Source organism: Protomyctophum parallelum (assembly GCF_964188405.1).
Source record: "Protomyctophum parallelum genome assembly, chromosome: 7".
Classification (NCBI taxonomy): domain Eukaryota; kingdom Metazoa; phylum Chordata; class Actinopteri; order Myctophiformes; family Myctophidae; genus Protomyctophum; species Protomyctophum parallelum.
In genome coordinates, this window is record NC_139705.1 from 3,008,735 (window position 1) to 3,029,373 (window position 20,639).

Genomic DNA, 20,639 nt, shown 5'->3' on the forward strand with positions numbered 1-20,639 from the left:
AGTATCGCCACCAGTGATGGAAGAAAGTAGCCCAGTACGCTCACTCGTTTCTTTTTCTTTTTCTTTTAAAAGTAAACAATAATAAACACGTTTAAACCACAGTATTATATAAACCATAGTAGCCTGAAGGAAATTAACAGTGCATATGCACCTTCAAATAAGGACAATTTGTGATGCAAATGCATCACAAATTGAAGAATTCTTTGCTATATTAGTACACAATGCACAGATACTCTAGATTAAAATAAATAGCTATTCCCAATGTCCCTGTGAGTATTGGCTATAAAAGTATTGACATTATATAGCCCACTTATGAATAGCCTACAGTCTAAGTTTGGTTAAACAAAATACTCATTATGCCGAATGTTCCTTCCCCAACCCCATTATTGGATAATGCTTGATGCAATGAATTAATTAATTAGGCCTAATGCGTTAGTTACAAATGAAGGCATTACTAATCACTTAATTGATTGCAGCTGGTAAAGCTGCCGTTGATTTTAATGACTTTCTACTGTGTATTAGCCTACTATTAACCTATATAGCATACACAATACACATCACTTGATATACTGGTAGCCTATGTTTTGTATTAATAATCCAAATCTGTAAGAAACTATAGTAGTAGACTAACTACATTTGGACAGCTTAAGCTGTCAAAAAGTATAGTGGAGTAACCTACAATATTGTCCTAGTAGTAGGCTATAAAAATGGAAATATCCAATACACTATAATATGAATCAAAGTAACCTAATCAAATGCTCTGAAAAACATGATTATTATTACCATTATTAGTAGTAGTAGTAGTAGTAGCAGTATTAGTAGTATTAGTATTATTATAGTAGTCTATTCTATTATACATTAGCCTATATATCAAGTCTATTGTAGGTTTCCATAAACTGAAGATTTTAATTTTAATATTTTTTAATACCATCAACTTTATGTGTTCTCAAAGTCAATGATTCAAATTGAAATCACCCACTTGTAAATATTTAACAAGCATCCATTACATGATGATGTTATATTTAAGCAGCACAAAAAAAACAAATGTAGCCTGAAAGGTAAATAAGTAGGTCTAGTTTTCAATGTGTTGTTGTAACAGTGGAGGAGCGTTATCATCGTTACAAGTCTCCATTGTAGCGTGTGTGCGTGTGTGTGTGTGTGTGTGTGTGTGTGTGTGTGTGTGTGTGTGTGTGTGTTTACACTTGGCGGAGGGATACTTTCAGGTGACACCTTCACAGCCACCGGGACTTCTTCTTTAAATGTCCTACACTGAAAAAAACTAAAGCATTCCTTTAACCCCAACAGGGTACATATGTTACCAATTAAATTCAACTAGGATTGTATACTGTGTATATGGACCGTTTGATTGTATTATATAGGGAAGGCTCTTATAGTAGGCCTATATTATATAGTTTATATAGGTCTACTGTGTGTGTGTGTGTGTGTGTGTGTATATATATATATATATATATAATTTACTTCTATAGTTCCAAGTTTTAGTCTATAGTTCTCTGTTTTGTAAAGCGACTTTGAGAAGGCTACTTAACCCAATTTGTGCCCAAGACATCTCCAGACGTCCTGGGAATTATAAGCGCTACAGTATATACACTTTAGGTATTACTATTATTATGTTATATAATTATACACTGTCGCTGTCGGGCAGTATAACCTCTTATCTCCATATTTTATTGTTTTTTGAAAGCATCAAATTAAAAAAGTAACAGATCCACAAGACCGAAACGCGGCAAGTCCAACGCAGTCCCGTGAAATTGTCAAAATAGCAGACCTACAAGCTCCTAGCTCGCCACTCGGTGAGCTTGTAGATCTGCTATTTTGACAATTGTGTCAAAAGGGTGTGTGTGCTCGCGGTGTGCATAACGCAGCAACATGTTTTGAGCTTGTAGATCTGCTACTTTTTTGCTGCCGCTTAGAATTTTGAATCCTGAAAAGCAACCGTCTTCTCCAACCGACAGAGACGATATATATGTAGGCCTACCCTACAGTATAGTAGTATACAGTTCATAATCATTCTATTACATAATGATCATACAACACAAGAAGCTATGAGAAAGATTTTCTATAATGTTTTAATGAAACTTATAAAGATGGAGTGCATGATTCTTTTATTAATACACAATGAAGTGAGACCCGAAAGGGTCCATATGTACACTAAATGTACACACACTTAAAGCTGCACTGTGTACAGTGACTTTCCTCTTCTATACCCTGGACTTGAACCCGGTTTTCTGCGCTAAAGTGCTAACATGTTTACCATTGAGCTAATAGAGCCTGCCTGCTTGCTCATGGGGATGAATTGAATCTCGACCATCAGGTAAAAAATGTATGTCAGATCCTGTGTCTAGGTGAGACATGACCTTTGACACAACCTTAACCCATTCTGACCTGAGATCAGATTCATACGAGGTTTCCGCTGGACACACACTGGTCTGATGAACCCATTCTGACCTGAGATCAGATTCTAGAAATGTCAGTCGCTCTTCGATTTTTCAAAAATAGCAGACCTACAAGCTCGTATCGCGCCACTCGGTGGCGCGATATGAGCTTGTAGATCTGCTATTTTTAAATAGCTAAAGCATAACATGATGCTGACACCAAAATGGGTACCCGGTCAGAATGGGTTAATGTCTCAATAGAAGAAATAGAAGTGATATTGTATATCGACATTAACATGGCCCACTCTACCATACAGATTGTGTAAGTTAATTGCATTAACATACACACATCAGACACGATTATATTCCATTCGTTAAAATAATTACATATTGCCACTTTAACCCATTCTGACCCATTTTGGTGTCAGCATCATGTTATGCTTTAGCTATTTAAAAATAGCAGATCTACAAGCTCATATCGCGCCACCGAGTGGCGCGATACGAGCTTGTAGGTCTGCTATTTTTGAAAAATCGAAGAGCGACTGACATTTTTAGAATCTGATCTCAGGTCAGAATGGGTTCATCAGACCAGTGTGTGTCCGGCGGAAACCTCGTATGAATCTGATCTCAGGTCAGAAGAATGGGTTAAATGAAAGCCCGGGAATTGTCTATACGGCATACAAAAGACGTGCATCATTTTCAGAGCGTTTTCAGAACTCCCCGCCTTCGTCGTCGTCGTCGTCGTCGTCGCAGTCGTCGCCCGTCAGGCCGCACTCCTCGTAGTCCTTCTCCAGGCCGGCCAGGTCCTCCCGGGCCTCGGCGAACTCGCCCCTCCTCCATGCCCTCGCCCACGTACCAGTGGACGAAGGCCCGCTTGGCGTACATCAGGTCAAACTTGTGGTCCAGGCGCGCCCAGGCCTCGCCGATGGCTGTGGTGTTGCTCAGCATGCACACGGCGCGCAGCGTCTCGGCCAGGTCGACCTCCGGGGACCGCCGTGGGCGGCTGCTGGTTGATGCCCACCTGGTGGTTGAACGACAGCGGTGTGAACTTGAACCCCCATGTGGGGTACACGGAGTCCCTCAGGGCTATAGTGCCTTTTCGCTTTTCTGTTATTGTGCGGAATGGTATCGCTGAAGATAAGCCGATCGACAAGCTCGCAATGCGACGCAACGCTAAATTGACTCGTGTAAAGTTATAGTACGTATCGTATGAGGGACATTCTGCATAAGGAGTACTTTATTGCACCTTACTTTTACTCAAGTCATTTTTTTTATTCCGGACCTTACTTATAAAAGAGTATTTCTATAATGCAGTATTGATGCTTTTACTTAAAGGAGAATTTCATACTAAAAGGCTTTCTTACCTTTCTTTGTAGTTACGTCCCCACCAAAGAGGTCCAGGTGTTATTTTGTGCAAAAGCTCCTAATTGGCTATTTCCCCTACGATAAGCCCTAAATTAATTGCATTGAATTGAATGGGAATTGAATGGGGCTATGGGGTGTTGTGCTAATTTGCTTATTTCCATCGCTCAAAATTATAATTTCTTTGTATATATCCTCTCTTCATAATGTAAATATTATCCCAAGCGGCACACTTTACTACTTCTTTCGATGGAAATAAGCGAATTAGCATAACACCCCATAGCCCCATTCAATTCCCATTCAATGCAATGCAATTCATTGAGGGCTTATGGTAGGGAAATAGCCAATAAGGAGTTTTTGCACAAAAAAACACCTGGACCTCTTTGATGGGGACGTAACAACTACAAAGAAAGGTAAGAAAGATAAGAAAGCATTCTAGCATGGAATTCTCAGTCGACGAACTGGACGGAGCGTCGGGTCTTGATGTTAGCGATGGCAGAGGTGACGTCCTTTGGGGACGACGTCGCCGCGGTACAGCATGCAGCACGCCATGTATTTACCCCGCCGCGGGTCACACTTCACCATCTGGTTCATCGGCTCGAAGCAGTCGCCTGCAAGAGGTGCAAAACAAAGGTTAAATAAATGGTAAATGGTGCATTTATACAGCGCTTTTTATCCAAAGTGCTTCACATAAGATTGTGCATTACATTCACCCATTCACACAATGATGGTGGAGGAAACCATGCAAGGCACCAACCTGCACAATTAGGTCTGGCCTCTCTGGCTTTATCGCCAAAACATCAAACATGCGAGATCCCAGAGAGAACCTCAACATTTGAGTCTCTGCTACCCCCAGCTCTTTTCCTCAGTGCAACTATATCCATTTAAATTCAAATAATAGATTTCGGAGGGGATATTCTTTTTCCTCCAAATAACAAATAGTGCAGAATAGCAGATGTACGAGCTCATGTGTGTGTGCACACACCAAAAATAATTAATCAGATTTTTTATTTGCGTTGATTCCTTTATCAATATAACAGATGATAAAAAAAGAAGCTATTCTGGATTATTCGATTAATCGAGAAAACAAATCAACATGCATTAACCGAAAAATAGCAAATCAACAAGATTGTAGAACAAGATCTGTTATTTTTGGTGAAGAGATTTAGTGTAGACAGTGGTGGAAAGTACATTTACTTAAGTACTGTATATAATTTTGACTTTGCTTTAGTATTTCCAAGTATTTTTACTTCGACTCAATTATTTGAAAACTTTAGTATAGTTACTTTGTATAGAGTTTGATTATTATTACAAAACACACTAACCACTTCGTCTATTTGAAAATAGCAGATCTACAAAACCAAGAAACACAGTAACCACTTCGTCTATTCGAAAATAGCAGATCTACAAAATGCCTCAAGTGGCTCAAACCGCCGAATAAACAATGGACCTCGGTATGAAATGGGTTTGGAAAAACCACCGCCCTACTACAGTATAGCCTCTACTACATCAACGCCTCACTCCAGCATGTTCTGTCAGGATGCACTGTCAGGATGCAAAACCGCTCTGACACAGGGGCCGGCCGGCTCACATGGCGACAGGACCAAGTGCTCAGGAAGCTGGCAGAGGTGCTGGAGAAATGTCACCATGGAGGCCAATAACCTGAGTCCAATCAAGGGGCCAACAGAGGATCCACTTCCTCAGGCAGGGGGATCCCTCTAAGCTGTTAACACCAGGGGTGGAGTGGAAGATGGAAGTGGATCTGGGTATAGACAGCTCCATTTCCCCCCCCCCGTCCCCCCCGGAAATCTGCACCACCACTTTAAGACCAGACGTGGTGCTGTGGTCTGCAGCAGTGAAGTCAGTATTGCTGATTGAACAGGACAGTGCCATGGGAGGAGGGAATGGAAGCCGCTTATGAAAGAAAGATGGCAAAAAAAAGTGCCCTTCTGGGCACAGGTCTCCACCAGGTTATCCACAGATCCGTGCAGTTAGAGGTAAAAACACTTTTCGGCCAGTTATAGCGCCACCTTGAGGCTGAGTTGAAATTGTTCATGTGGCATTTCGTCCTCGGCCTAGTGGGAATGTGGGTGCACAATTTCACGGAAATCACGCGATGTGTTCATGATTTACAGCATTTTGTTTGAAACTGAGCACTCCTGTGAACTTTGGAAGCCAATCTTAACCAATCAGGATGGAGTCTGATAAATCTGAAAGACCCGTTTCGTTGAATGGCTCTAGAGAGACTGTGTACCAATTTGCGTGATGTTTGGACAAAATCTGTAGGTGTACTGTGCAAAAACGTGTTTTGCACAAAGCGGCCTCCTGGTGGCGCTATAACAGGCTGTTCTGGAAAGTTTGGGGCAGAGGTTCATCGTTGGCATCCAGGGAGTGTGTGTGCAAAATATTGCATCGACCGGGTTAACGGTGGCCGAGATTAGCTGTTCACGGACACACGGACGGACGGACACACACACGGACGGACGGACACACGGACGGACGGAGTGCAAAACATACTCTCCCCACATGCCTTCGGCCTGGTGGAGACAAATATGCAGACCTGGTTGCAGAGAAAGCAAGCTACTGGCTCTGGCTGAGAAATAAGTTGCGCTGCAGGGGGTGTCAGGGAGACGTCCCTGTTCACATGCCCCGCCACCAGGAGGAGATGTTCTGGATAAGGGGGCGAAACATCCATGAATGGTGGTCCCCCGGCTGATGACCCTGCAGCAAAACGTACCTTTCTGGTGTGCGGTCAGGCTTATAGGCTTGGCTCAGGGAAGAGGACGCCCCCTGCCATGCATAGTCCGCCGTGGCACCGTTGGAGCTGCGACAAAGAAAGCAGGAAGACCCTCCTATACTGTATTAAATAATATAGGGGGCGGCGGTGGCTTCAGGGGTAGAGTGGCTGGACGGTAACCGCAAGGTTGCCAGCTCGAACCCGGGCTCCCCCCCAGAGTTAATGTCCGAAGTGTCCTTGAGCAAGAAGACACTGAACCCCTAATTTCTCCTGATGTTCTGGCTATAGTGCCGTGCATGGTTTCTTCCGCCATCCCTGTACGAATGTGTGTGTGCGAATGGGTGAATTGATGCACAATCTATATGTAAAGCGCCTGGGACGAAGGCGCTATGTGAATGCACCATTTATACCATTTTCTATAGTCACCTGTGATCTCGGCCGTGGTCAGCTGCTGGTGGAAAGCCTTCTCGGCGGAGACGATGGGAGCGTAGGTGGCCAGAGGGAAGTGGACGCGGGGGAAGGGCACCAGGTTGGTCTGGAACTCCATCAGGTCCACGTTCTGACCTGAGATCAGATTCATACGAGGTTTCCGCCGGACACACACACTGGTCTGATGAACCCATTCTGACCCGAGATCAGATTAAAAAAAATGTCAGTCGCTCTTCGATTTCTTCAAAAATAGCAGACCTACAAGCTCGTATCGCGCCACTCGGTGGCGCGATATGAGCTTGTAGATCTGCTATTTTTCAATAGCTAAAGCATGACATGATGCCGACACCAAAATGGGTGCCCGGTCAGAATGGGTTAACCCATTTAGGCCTGATGTCCAAGTCTTCTTGGTTGTGCGCACTGCGCAGGTGTCACTCTCTGAAAATAGCTGATCTACAAGCTCACAAACATGCAGGCGGAACCTTTGCAGACCCGTGCACTGGTCGGCGCGGTGGATCTGCTATATCCGCTATTTTCGGCGCACAGATTACCATACGAATGAGGCATTTCAATGCAATCACGGCCTGCCAAAATGCATTCTAGTCGACTAAATCGACTAGATTAAGTCGACTAAAATCTCATGGCATTTAGTCAACTAAAACTAGACTCAAACTAAAACATCTCAGGTGACAAAAACATGACCAAAACTAAATTGAAAATGTATTCAAAAGACTATGACTGAAACTACTAGATCAAAATGTTATGTCGAAATCACCACTGCTATAGTGTGCCATTTGAGAACATGTCCATGCCATTGGCAAATTCTGTAGAATTGTCAGTGAGAAAAGGGGCATTTGCCAAGGTGCTATTACGTTAATTCTATCCAGATGCCCTGAATAGATAAGAGTTCCTCTGCTGGACAGGACACTTTCCTTTCAAGTAGCAAAGCAGTGGAATTAGCAAAAGGCTACTCAGTGAATGAAAACCTGCAGGGAGGGAAGACATGTGCCTTTTCAGAAAAATCTCCAGGAAATGATCAGGAAAGCATGAAGAGTATATAGGGCCTCACTCACACCTTCGCATCTAGATGTAAACAAAGGGTAAGTGTCATGGCCGCCCCAATGCATTTCCAATGGAAGTCGCATGGTTTGACGCGACCTTTTCTGTTGTACGGCTTTCGGCTGTGTTTCGACGGCGAACTCCAGCCCGGGCCGCTTCATGCCGAAGTCCACCGAGAGGCGCTCCGCGAGCAGCGAGGCGAGGCCCCGAGCCCGTCCCGTCCCGCCGCCGAAGCTGTGGGAGACCAGAAAGCCCTGCAGGCCCATGCACTGGTCGGCCTGCAGAAATGGAGCACGGTTAGACAGGGGTGGGGAAACGGCAACCCATTCTGACCCGAGATCAGATTCATACGAGGTTTCCGCCGGACACACACATTGGTCTGATGAACCCATTCTGACTTGAGATCAGATTCTAAAAAATGTCAGTCGCTCTTCGATTTTTCTAAAAATAGCAGACCTACAAGCTCGTATCGCGCCACTCGGTGGCGCGATATGAGCTTGTAGATCTGCTATTTTTTCAATAGCTAAAGCATGACATGATGCCGACACCAAAATGGGTGCCCGGTCAGAATGGGTTAAAGTAGATCCATGTATAGAAATACTCTGTTACAAGTAGAAGTCTGGAGTTCAAAATGTAAGTAAGTAGCCTTGCCGAGCCATGAGGCCCATAGGGGCAGGAGCCTATCTCCTGTTTCTGTGTAGCGTGAGGCAGCTTGATGCACAAGTATACACCCCCTGGACATGACGCTATAGTATGTCGCAGGGACTTATACCCCCCAATCCAACCCTTGATGCCCTATGAGTGTCGAGCAGGGAGGGCACTGGGTCCCATCCTTGGTATGACCCGGGCCGGGGATTGAACCCTGAACCCTGAACCCACTCTAAACCACAAGGCCACTGAGCTGGTAGTTCAAAATGTACTCGAGGCAAAAGTGCTAAAGTGTTGGCGTCAAAGTATACCAAAAGTAAATTAAGTCCTCGTTATGCAGAATGTCGAGTTTCGAGTTTTCAAATATGTAAAAAAAAATATATATATCATGTGTGGAGTGGAGTGGACCCCTCCCCCCACGGGGTCCCGACCCACAGGTTGAGAGCGACTGTGAAAGGTTGAAGTCCACTAACCATCTTACGGTCCCGTTCCAATACTTTATCAATGATCTCTTTCCCCACGGTGTAGTATCCACGGGCATAGTTGTTGGCAGCGTCCTCCTTCCCAGAGATGAGCTGCTCCGGGTGGAACAGATCTTTATACTTCCCGACGCGCACTTCATCTGAAATGGAACACAAAAAAAATAACATTTTTGAATCGAACCACTTAACCCATTCTGACCTGAGATCAGATTCTAAGTGTCTTCGATTTTTCAAAAATAGCAGACCTACAAGCTCGTATCGCGCCACTCGGTGGCGCGATATGAGCTTGTAGATCTGCTATTTTTCAATAGCTAAAGCATAACATGATGCCAACACCAAAATGGGTGCCCGGTCAGAATGGGTTAAAGGACCACTTCACCACTTTTCAACCTATCTTCATATAATATAGGTCCTCACTAATAAATCATGAAAGAATTGCGCAATTCTTTTCCCCACTCAGTCTGTATCTCATATGAGGGCTGTGGGCAGTTCAGAAACCGCCTTCCAGTGACATCATCGATGGGGAATACAAGTTAATAGAAACCGCAGGCTTTCTAGTCCTGAAAAGTTGCAATGCGAAAATGGAAGCCATCTAAACATTTTTGTAAAGAAATCTTGTTTAAAAAAATATCTGACTAATGATGATGTCACTGGAAGACGGTTTCTAAACTGCCCACAGCCCTCCTATGAGACCCAGACTGAGTAGAAAAGAAATGTGAGCTTTAATCATATTCCATCATATTCAAGTGCTTTTGGAGAGAAATGAGTAATCAGTAATCAGTAGTAGAGCACTGTATAGAGGGGAGCTGTGTGTCTGTGACTATGCCCAGGTGATGGTCGTTATTGATGCTCATTAATACATCATGGAAGGCAATTATGTTTCTGCACTGTCTAGATCTACATCTATCCTAAGATGCCATCAAAGTAAGCTTTTATTTTTACATGTTAACTCAAGCTATAGGTTCTAAACAAGAGAGCATGTTTACAGTTGTTGCACAGAAATTAAGTAATTTTACAGAAATGAGAGACTCCATGCAGTCACTTTCAGTAGTAGAGTTCTGTAGAGGGGAGCTGTGTGTGTCTGTGCCCAGGTGATGGTCGTTGATGCTCATTAATACATCAAGGAAGGAAGGCAATTACGTGCAACGTGAGCAGTGGCAACGCGAGCAGTGACGCAATGCAACGCCACACACACACACACAAGTTTGCGTAAGACAAAAGTCTACACTAATAGCTGAATATATGAAAATGAAGGGACCCATAAACATGTGTCCCTATAGTCAAAATATGGCCCTTGCGGAAAATGAATTGGGGAACCATGGGCGGAGCTTGAGGGGGTTCAGGGGGTGCACTGCACCCCCTGGGTTTTTTTCTTTTAACTTAACTTCTGACTGTAGTTTGTAATCATCTCTCTTATCATGATATGATGACTCGCTATATGGCTGTAGTGCAAGTGTATGTGTGTGAGCTGCTGTACTACCTAAATAACTCATTTTTAGGGGTTAGGGCATTGTAAAAACGCTAAAATAATAAAATAAAGGTAAAAAAAATCGCGTGTGTCGTTGGTGTCGGTGTCGTTGGCCAAGCAGTCGCACCCCCAGGCGTCAAGTTCAAGCTCCGCCTATGTGGGGAACCCTGCGAACCCTTCTATGGCGAGCAGAGCGTACCGACCACGGTGGGCTCCAGGTCCACATACAGGGCTCTGGGGACGTGGTGCCCCCGAGCCGCTGGTGATGAAGAAGGTGTTGAAGGGCTCCATGGCGGGAGTTTAATGGCTGCTGCTCTGCATTGTCCTCCACAAACAGGCCGTCCGGCCCCACGCCATGCTCCAGACAGAAGAGTTCCCCGTCTGCACGCCTGCCTGGCCCACGTGGATGGCGATGCACTCTCTCTGGAAACCACCCACCCACCCACCCCACCCACCAAAAGAGAAACAGCATTATAAAACCTGTTAAGACCTGGAACGCATTCGTGTCACCTTAGCTTTTAACCATTATTTTTTAAACTTTACCTGTTGAAAAATAGCAGATCTAAATGGTCATAGCGTGGCACCGAGTGCTGCACTGCAAGCTTGTAGATCTGCTAAAAATGTTCTTAGACCTGAGGCTGATTCTACAAATGCCTTCAAATCAGTAGTTCTCAAACCTGGCAAGGACCCTAAATAATAATAATTTAAAAACAAATCTAAAATAGCAGATATACAAGCTTGCAGCCTTCCACAGTAACGCGATGTGAGCTTGTACATCTGCTATTTTTGAATAGCCAGCTAAAATATATATATATATATATATATATTCAAACTAAAGATATGCACACATTTTGATGACTTTTTCAAAAAATAGCAGATCTACAACTTAAAGCCCATAGTGCAGCATGAAGTGACGTGTTATGACCATGAGCTGCTTGTATATCTGCTATCTTTGCTAGCACAAAGTAGTTAATACAGCATCACAACACATTATGCATTTCTGCATTGGCTATTAAAACATTGCAGATCTACAAGCTCACAGTGTGTCACTTTGTGCCGTGCTGCAAGCTTGTACAGTAGGCTACATCATGCTATTTGTCAAATTATTTCAAAAACATTAAGTAAAATGACCAGAAAATGTCCAAAACTTGAATTTCAGAGATCCATGGCACAACATATTTTGAGATGGGGGTCCGCGACCAAATATACAGTATATCATTTGGGATTGGGGTTCCTTGACATGAAACATGACACTGGCCTAAATGCTTTACTGTACCTCCGTGCTGTTTACAGTTTTGACTAATGAAGTATTCAATCAATCAATCAAACAATCAATCAACCAGTGCAAGTTTGTGCAACCCATATGTGTGCTTAATTCCAGTGGTTCTCAAAGTAAGCTCCTTATGTAGGACCCCCAATGGTCCTCGAGGGGGTTCCAGGAGGTCCCCGAGGCAAAATCATTTAATCGAGTATCACGGTCAGTTTAACTACTTTAAACCTTTTTATATAGGCTATAGCACATCAGAAATGTGAAATAAAATAGGCAAAAACACGGCCTGAAGTCTTGCATGTGGGGGTCCCTTGCACAAAATCTTTTCAGATGGAGGTCCACGGCCACATCTATATTTATTTGGGGGTCCTTGACATAACAGAGTTTGAGAACCACTCTGTCTCTCTAAGACAGGACAACCCATTATAGTATGTGTGCTTGCATCCCACCCGAGACATGTTGTCACTTGCTTATGAATTATGTAGGTTAAGAATGTGTACTGGTATGTATGTATGTATGCAAGTATGTGTGTGTGTGTGTGCGTGTGTGTGTGTGCACATGTGTGTGGCGCGTGTGTCAGCTATTATTACAAGTATAAAGCTGTAAACACTTGTGAAAACAGGACAGACTGGTTTAGTAGTTTACATTTAGCTTAGTGCTTCAATTAAGCGGCCGTGTTTCAACATGTGAAGAATTTAACTATTTTTATTTTCTTCTTCCCCCAGCAGGCCGCCATCCCCCGCACGCACACACACACACACGCACGCACGCACGCACGCACGCACGCACGCACGCACGCTGCTGACTGACATGAATAAGTATTTACAGTGGTGGAAAGTAATGAATTAAGTAGCCTATACCCAATACCACTGGTTCCCATTTGAAAGTTGCTGACCTATACAAGCTCGCAGGCCGCTGTCCCACTAGGGTGGGCAGGACCAATATATGGGTGGGCGTCCCGGCACGTCCCTGCACAGCGGCGCGTGCAGGGAGTAGGGACTATAGTATCCATAGTCCATATGCTATCCATATAGTCTATGCCAGCGGTTCCCAAACATCTTTGGCCCTCAAACCGATTTTTCTCAATAAAAGCTACAGGCTATACACGAGAGCTTTTATTGAGAGGGAGAAGGAGTGCTGTCGCCTCACAGCTAGAAGGTCCTGGGTTCGATTCCCGCTCGGGGCGCTGTGGGTGCTGGCGGCGTGTTTCCTCCTCCACGTCATCAGTGCCCATACCCGAAGGCGGGGTTGGCGAAAGGGCCTTTCTGTGTGGAGTTTGCATGTTCTCCCCGTGTCCCCTAGGGTAGGTACCCTCACAAAAACATGCAGTAATCCTGGTCTCTAAACTGCCTCCCCCTGGCCAGCCGGGACGCTTGATGGAGGGGAAAGGAACTGGTTGGAATAACGTGTTCCTGGTGAGGCCAGGTTACTCCCGACCTATAGCTGATGCACCCCCCCCCCCCCCCCCCCCCCACATGGAAATATAAATTGCATAAGCTATATAGAGACATATATTTCCTTTTTATCCACATAATATGTGCAGGATAAAAAGGAAATATATGTCTATGTGCATATATTATATGCACATATATGAACCTGAATATGGCATAATATATGCAGCATAGGCCATATTCTGCATTACTTGCCATATATTGGCATAATATGTTAATATATTTAAAATAAAACCATAACACCACCATTAGACTTTTCATGTCACGCACCCCCTGCGCTCGCGCACCACAAGGGGTGCACGCACCACAGTTTGGGAACCACTGGTCTATGCTATATCCATAGCCATGCTATCCATAGTGGGACTAAATATCTATATTGATATCTAATCTATCCATCTATCAATCTTCTTCTTTCAACTATAGTAACCCAATTTCCGTCAGCAGAAATGAAAAATCACACTTGTGTGAAGTGATTGGTGCAACTCCGCGTGAGGGTCCCCGGGGGGGGGGGGGGATGTCCGAAACGGTAGAGAAATGCGAGTTACCATGTGGGGGTCTCCGGGGAGTCCCCGGGGGGTCCCCGGAACATGCAGACCCCAGGAACGCCGAACGCACCCAGGGGGCCGGGCCGATTCCGGCGAGCAACCCCGTGTCCGAAACGGTTGAGAAATGACAGAGTTACTGTGTGGGGGGTCCCTCTACTGTACTGTATACTGTCACTGTAGGCCTACTGTACTGGCACACCCGGAATCATCATATAGGCCTATACAGTTCATATGTGCGTGTGTGTGTTGTGTGTGTGTGTGTGTGTGTGTGTGTGTGTGTGTGTGTGTGTGTGTGTGTGTGTGTGTGTGTGTGTGTGTGTGTGTGTGTGTGTGTGTGTGTGTGTGTGTGTGTGTGTGTGTGTGTGTGTGTGTTAGGTTGCGGACAGGTGGTGAAAAACAACCATGTTATTTTCATGCTCAGACCCAGGCACCCACCCACCCAGCCAGGCAGGCACACACACACATAGCTCCGTAAGGGAGTTGTTGCACCACTCAAAAAGTGTATCGGGACATCCCTAATATATGTATTCAAATATTTGCACATTTCCATGCCTTTTAAAAAAAGAAGGTCACAACTAGTCTACAAGCTCGTGGAGGTAAGTTATGAGCTCCGAGATCTGCTTTTTTTTTAAATAAACAAATAAAATATGGTGATTAGCCAAGGACCCAATTTGACAATGCATTATGAACAAGTGCACAGTAGGCTACAAGGGTTAATAATAATATTGATTGATTGATTACCGAGATCTACATTGACAAATTCATAATGATAAACATAGGCTAATTGTAGGCTATGCCTATATTATGGCCACTCACTGATTAGATTGGTCACTGACAAAAAAAACCCACGACAGCTTATTTCCCCTTTTCAGATCAATATTTAACTATTTGGCTTTTACATGCAGGCTTTCACTTAACTCAGACATATAAATATATAGTAGCCTATGCATGTTTGTGGACAAGTGTAATAATAGCATGTTGACAAAAGTTCACAGTTGAAAAGCTCTCAGAAATGTCTACACTATTTTTGCAGTCCCATCTGTTCCTTCCATGTATATGCCTAGCCTACACAAAGAGCCCAAATGGTTTATACTTTAGCCTAAATAGATTGTATTTTTTTTAATTAATAATCCTGCATTCAATATCGCATATCGCATTCATATCGCATATTTAAAAAAATGCTGCCTTTAGGTTGCAAAGATAGCCAATTTTGGGAAGCTGTTTTGAGCATTTAATTGCTTGTAGGCTATAATGATTAATGACAATAAACTGAGATAGGCTATCATTAAAACAACATGTGTGTTGCGATTCTGCGAATGTTAAATTATAGCCTAATAAACGAATTTGCTAAATCCTGTTAAATGTAGCCTATTCATACTCACATTGGGAACTTAAGCGTTTGAACATTTGAAAAATGTACAAGATGAAATCAATAACTCACCATGTCTGTCCAGGTGTGTGTAGGATGATGATTTGAACAACGGATACAAAAATAAAACAATAAAAACCACTTCAAGTCAAGTTAACGTTGCAGAGAGTTGACTCTGACGAGCATCGCGTCGGACTCAACGCAACACTTTCACAATAAAAGCTTTTACGTGACACAGCTGGCTCCATTTATACAGCGCGCGCGCGCGGCACGTTCATGTGATGCGCGCATGTGTGCGTGTGGTGTGTGCGTGCGTGCGCGCGCTTGTGGACTGGGAGGGGAGTGGAGTGAGTGAGTGCATGCCAGGCCAAGATCATCGTGTTCTCAATCTGTAGGCCTACTGCCGTAGCCTACGCCCTACGGTACCTACCTACCAGTGATGGAGAATACTAGTCTACTCACATTTGTTTACTTGAGTAAAAGTATCAATACAATACCTTATACCACGGTACCACCACAATGTGTAAATACTGTAATACACCGTTTAATACAAGTAAAAGTCTGGTATTCAGAATTTTAGTTCACAGAAGTTCCCAAAGTAAAGGTTTTCAATAATTGTAGTGGAGTAAAAAGTAGAATTATTCGCCTCTGAGAGGAGGCTATTGAATACTGGAAACTCCACTAAAGTAAAAAGAAAACAAAAAACCCAAAAGGTAGGCTACTGTAGGCCTACTTAACCCTAGACTAGAACACTAAACATATTTTTGTTTTACTAAACAGTAAAATTTGGTATATTTTACACAATAAAAATATTCGTAAAATATTCTCCTTTGATCCACCCATTCCTGGGACATGTGAGAATGGCTTGACAGAAAACGACTCACTCACTGTATACAAAAGAATGAAGGAAAACTCCTTAGACATTTGAACATGCTCATGAAGTGCATAGTACGTGAGAATGGTCCAGTGAAGGATAAAAACCAACAAAAAAGTCTATTGTGGTTGTGTGGGTTCTTTCTCATCACGCTATCACTAGACACGGGTGAAATTCACCCGAACATCATGCCTGTAGAAAAAAAAAAAACAGGGATGTGGGCTAGCCTGGGCACTGGGCAGCATTCCATTTCGTGTTTATGATCCGGTCGGGGGCGGATGCGGTAACTTTCGTCATGTTGTATAGTCAATGATTTGTAGTCAATGATTTGTAGTCATCTGGCAGGAAACCACAAGGCGGAATCAGTGTTATGAATGGGTACTTTCTCAATGCGCCTTGTGGTTTCCTGCCTGATGACTACAAATCAATGACTACAACACGACGCAAATTACCATCCGCTCCAGACCGGTTCACATGGCGATTTTGGAACACAGACCAGGCTTTCCTCCGAGGTGGAACGCCAGTGGTGACGCGAGGTTTAGACGTGGGCAGAGAAACAAACCATCTGATGTCACTGAGCATCATGAAGGTACTGAAAGACCCACCCACCACAGACATCAGCAACATTATGAAAAAATATATAATTGTCCGGGTGAAAATCACCCGTGTTTAGTGTTCTGTGGTTAAATGAATGCCACAGATGAAAAACAGTCCAAGTCCACACTATCGATCCATAATGTATAAATGATAGATAAGGGTTCAGGACAACGAGGCCTTTTCGTGGAGGGGTCAGAATGAAATTTGGACTTAGACTGTTTTTCGTCTGTGGTACTCGCTATACTTATTTACCGTCCACCAGTGAATGCATGAATTGTGTTCTCGATCTGTACTTGATACAAGCAATAGCAGGTAGGCCTTTTTTCGGTAACAAGAAGACTCGCACCGTTTCTGTTTTCCTCCCAGAACTTTCCCCAATGTGAGGGGTGGGAGAGGCTGGACAGCAGACGGCTGGACTTTGAATTTCTCTAACTATAAACTTTCATGACAGCAGACAGCCAAAGTACAAATATAATTTATGAAAATCTACTACATTGAAGTCTGTTCACAGAAGTTGTTGTAGGATATGTGGGGATTATCTGACGAGGCACCATTTGAGTGTGCAAAACCTTACATATACTAAATAATACTAAATTGTTTATAGGGTCAATATAAGTAAAATAATATAGCCTTTCCACAGGAGTATCTTTTTATATTTTTCCAAAAAGAATACAAACAGCCAATAGCATATTACAAAGTTATCCCCCTCACTGGTGACAAGTCCGGGAGGAAAAACGGGCAAGCACCGGGTCGAGTCTTCCGGTATTCCTTTTTTCAACCTTTTCCATTTCACAGCCCCCCGGATTGACGTGCATTAGATAATGCATTTCACTATTCTAATTTATGTGATTTCTCAGATTTCTCTTAGATTTCAGTCTCCAGTTCAAATATGATTATTCTGGGGTGTCCCCAGTTCAAATATGATTATTCTGGGGGGGTCCCCAGTTCAAATATGATTATTCTGGGGGTGTCCCCAGTTCAAATATGATTATTCTGGGGGTGTCCCCAGTTCAAATATGATTATTCTGGGGTGTCCCCAGTTCAAATATGAGTATTCTGGGTGGGTCCCCAGTTCAAATATGATTATTCTGGGGTGTCCCCAGTTCAAAAATGATTATTCTGGGGTGTCCCCAGTTCAAATATGAGTATTCTGGGGTGTCCCCAGTTCAAATATGATTATTCTGGGGTGTCCCCAGTTCAAATATGATTATTCTGGGGGGGTCCCCAGTTCAAAAATGTCACGGCCTGAAAAGGTTAAGGACACTGCATTAGGCCAGCTGGGTTGACGTGGGGTCCAGTCAGCCCAGGTCGGGAGTAGCTACTTGAGAGGGGGTCCCTAGCAAAGTTGTGGGCTTGTAGATCTGCTATTTAAAGAAAAAAATAAAATCTTGTATGGGGGTCCCTGGCACAAGATATTTTCAGATGGCATCGTGGCCATCTACATAGGTAGATGGCGATGATGCACACCGTGCACTTAGCTGTTGTGCTCATAGTGCGCTCTCTATTCTATCCCTTTATTTGCTGTGTTTGACGTTATCTATGCTGCTGCATTGTCTGAAGGAAGCAGAAAAAAAAAAAGTTTCACTCTTATGTACGTGTACACAATAAAATATGTAATAATAAAGTACAAACTTGAACCTTGGAAGTGACTGACCAGAGACTAAACCCAGATAATCATTCTCCATCATGTTTATTCACCTCCCATAAATGTTAACCCATTTCGACCCGAGATCAGATTCTATAAATGTCGGTTTTTCAAAAATAGCAGACCTACAAGCTCGTAGCGCGCCACTCGGTGGCGCGCTACGAGCTTGTAGATCTGCTATTCTTCAACAGCTAAAGCAGGGGTACTCAACTGGCGGACGGACCACCCAAAAAAATAAAAAAAAATTACATGGTAAAACTTTACATGGTAAAAAACATGGTACATTTCTCATGTGAAATTGCTGCAAAGGCCCCCAAAATGTCCCCCAAGGGCCTCCAAAATTCTGGCGCGCGCTATGCGCGCGCACAGTGTGGCCTGCCAGGGCGTATAACCCCCGGCCTGATTTGGAGTTCCACTCCGGGCCTGCACTCTGCACCCCATTATTGGTTGGGTGGAAGGGGATCTGATTTGTATAAGCTTGGCTTGACCATACTAAACGGGCATAGAGCCCCGCTCTCCGAAGGACGCCGCACATGGGATTGGACCTCGGTCTTATTCAAAAAATAATTGTGGACCTTCATCATTTCTAGTTGAGGACCCCTGAGCTAAAGCATAACATAGTGCCAACACCAAAAGGGGTTCCAACCCAAAATGGGTTAAACAGCCGTTTGTGTCAAAAACAGGATTCGATTTTCAATTGTCCGTATTGGATTATACTAGTAGGCGTTTACATTGTTGGCTAGGGTTGAATTAGGTATGGAATTCTATTTTATTTGTAGGCAGTTGTATATTGTTTTTCCTGTTTGTATGTGGGACTACAAACAGGTTTATTTACATGAAATCATGTGCATTTGCGGTTTATTTACATGAAAGGGCCACGGTGGCACAGTTGGTAGTGCTGTCGCCTCACAGCTAGAAGGTCCTGGGTTCGATTCCCGCTCGGGGCGCTGTGGGTGCTGGCGGCGTGTTTCCTCCTCCGCGTCATCAGTGCCCATACCCGAAGGCGGGGGTTGGCGAAAGGGCCTTTCTGTGTGGAGTTTGCATTTTCTCCCCGTGTCCCCTAGGGTAGATACCCTCACAAAAACATGCCGTAATCCTGGTCTCTAAAACTACCTCCCCCTGGCCAGCCGGGGCGCCTGATGGAGGGGAAAGGAACTGGTCGGAATAACGTGTCCCTTCCACGCGCTACGTCCGGCCGGCGAAATTCCCCTCCGTCAGGTGAAAAGAAGCAGCTTGGACTCCTCATGCATAGAAGGAGGCATGAGGTCAGTCCGCTGCCCCCCCAGGTTGGCAGAGGAAGTGTAGCGCCCAGGATTACACTATTTAATTGGCACTGGGTGAAAAGAACAACTGGGTTACAAAATCGTGGGATAAAAAAAGAAAAAAAAAAGAAATCATGTGTATTGATTGAAAAGTTCATTAGCATGCATTAGCAAATAAATAGTAAAAGTAAAGTATAGTAATAAAGTATAGTAAACTAGAAAAAGTGCCCTTCCGGGCACAGGTCTCCACCAGGTTATCCACAGATCCGTGCAGTTAGAGGTAAAAACACTTTTCGGCCAGTTATAGCGCCACCTTGAGGCTGAGTTGAAATTGTTCATGTGGCATTTTGTCCTCGGCCTAGTGGGAATGTGGGTGCACAATTTCACGGAAATCACGCGATGTGTTCATGATTTGCAGCATTTTGTTTGAAACTGAGCACTCCTGTGAACTTTGGAAGCCAATCTTAACCAATCAGGATGGAGTCTGATAAATCTGAAAGACCCGTTTCGTTGAATGGCTCTAGAGAGACTGTGTACCAATTTGCGTGATGTTTGGACAAAATCTGTAGGTGTAGTGTGCAAAAACTTGTTTTGCACAAAGCGGCCTCCTGGTGGCGCTATAACAGGCCGTTCTGGGAAGTTTGGGGCAGAGGTTCATGGTTGGCATCCAGGGAGTGTGTGTGCAAAATATGGCATGGAAAAACTTGTTTTGCACAAAGCGGCCTCCTGGTGGCGCTATAACAGGCCGTTCTGGAAAGTTTGGGGCAGAGGTTCATGGTTGGCATCCAGGGAGTGTGTGTGCAAAATATGGCATCGACCGGGTTAACGGTGGCCGAGATTAGCTGTTCACGGACACACACACGGACACACGGACGGACGGAGTGCAAAACATACTCTCCCCACATGCCTTCGGCCTGGTGGAGACAATAACAGTGCTCGCCGTGAAAGAACATCAACATGAACTCACTTCACTACGATCTAGTGTCAACAATACAAATGTTTATTTTTTCTTTTTTTCTTTTTTTTTTTTTATTAAAGTGATGTGGAT

General features: G+C 44.0%; 1 pseudogene across 1 annotated transcript; it reads right to left on the reverse strand.

The window, feature by feature from the left end:
* Positions 1 to 3,048: 3,048 nt before the first annotated feature.
* LOC310861375 (tubulin alpha-1 chain-like) lies at positions 3,049 to 15,407 on the reverse strand (annotated as a pseudogene). The gene is made up of 7 exons (XR_014571049.1): positions 15,286 to 15,407; positions 10,778 to 11,001; positions 9,102 to 9,250; positions 8,075 to 8,258; positions 6,919 to 7,056; positions 4,214 to 4,366; positions 3,049 to 3,441 (listed from the first exon to the last, which is right to left on the reverse strand). The product of XR_014571049.1 is annotated as a tubulin alpha-1 chain-like (transcript).
* Between the last annotated feature and the right edge of the window lie 5,232 nt (positions 15,408 to 20,639).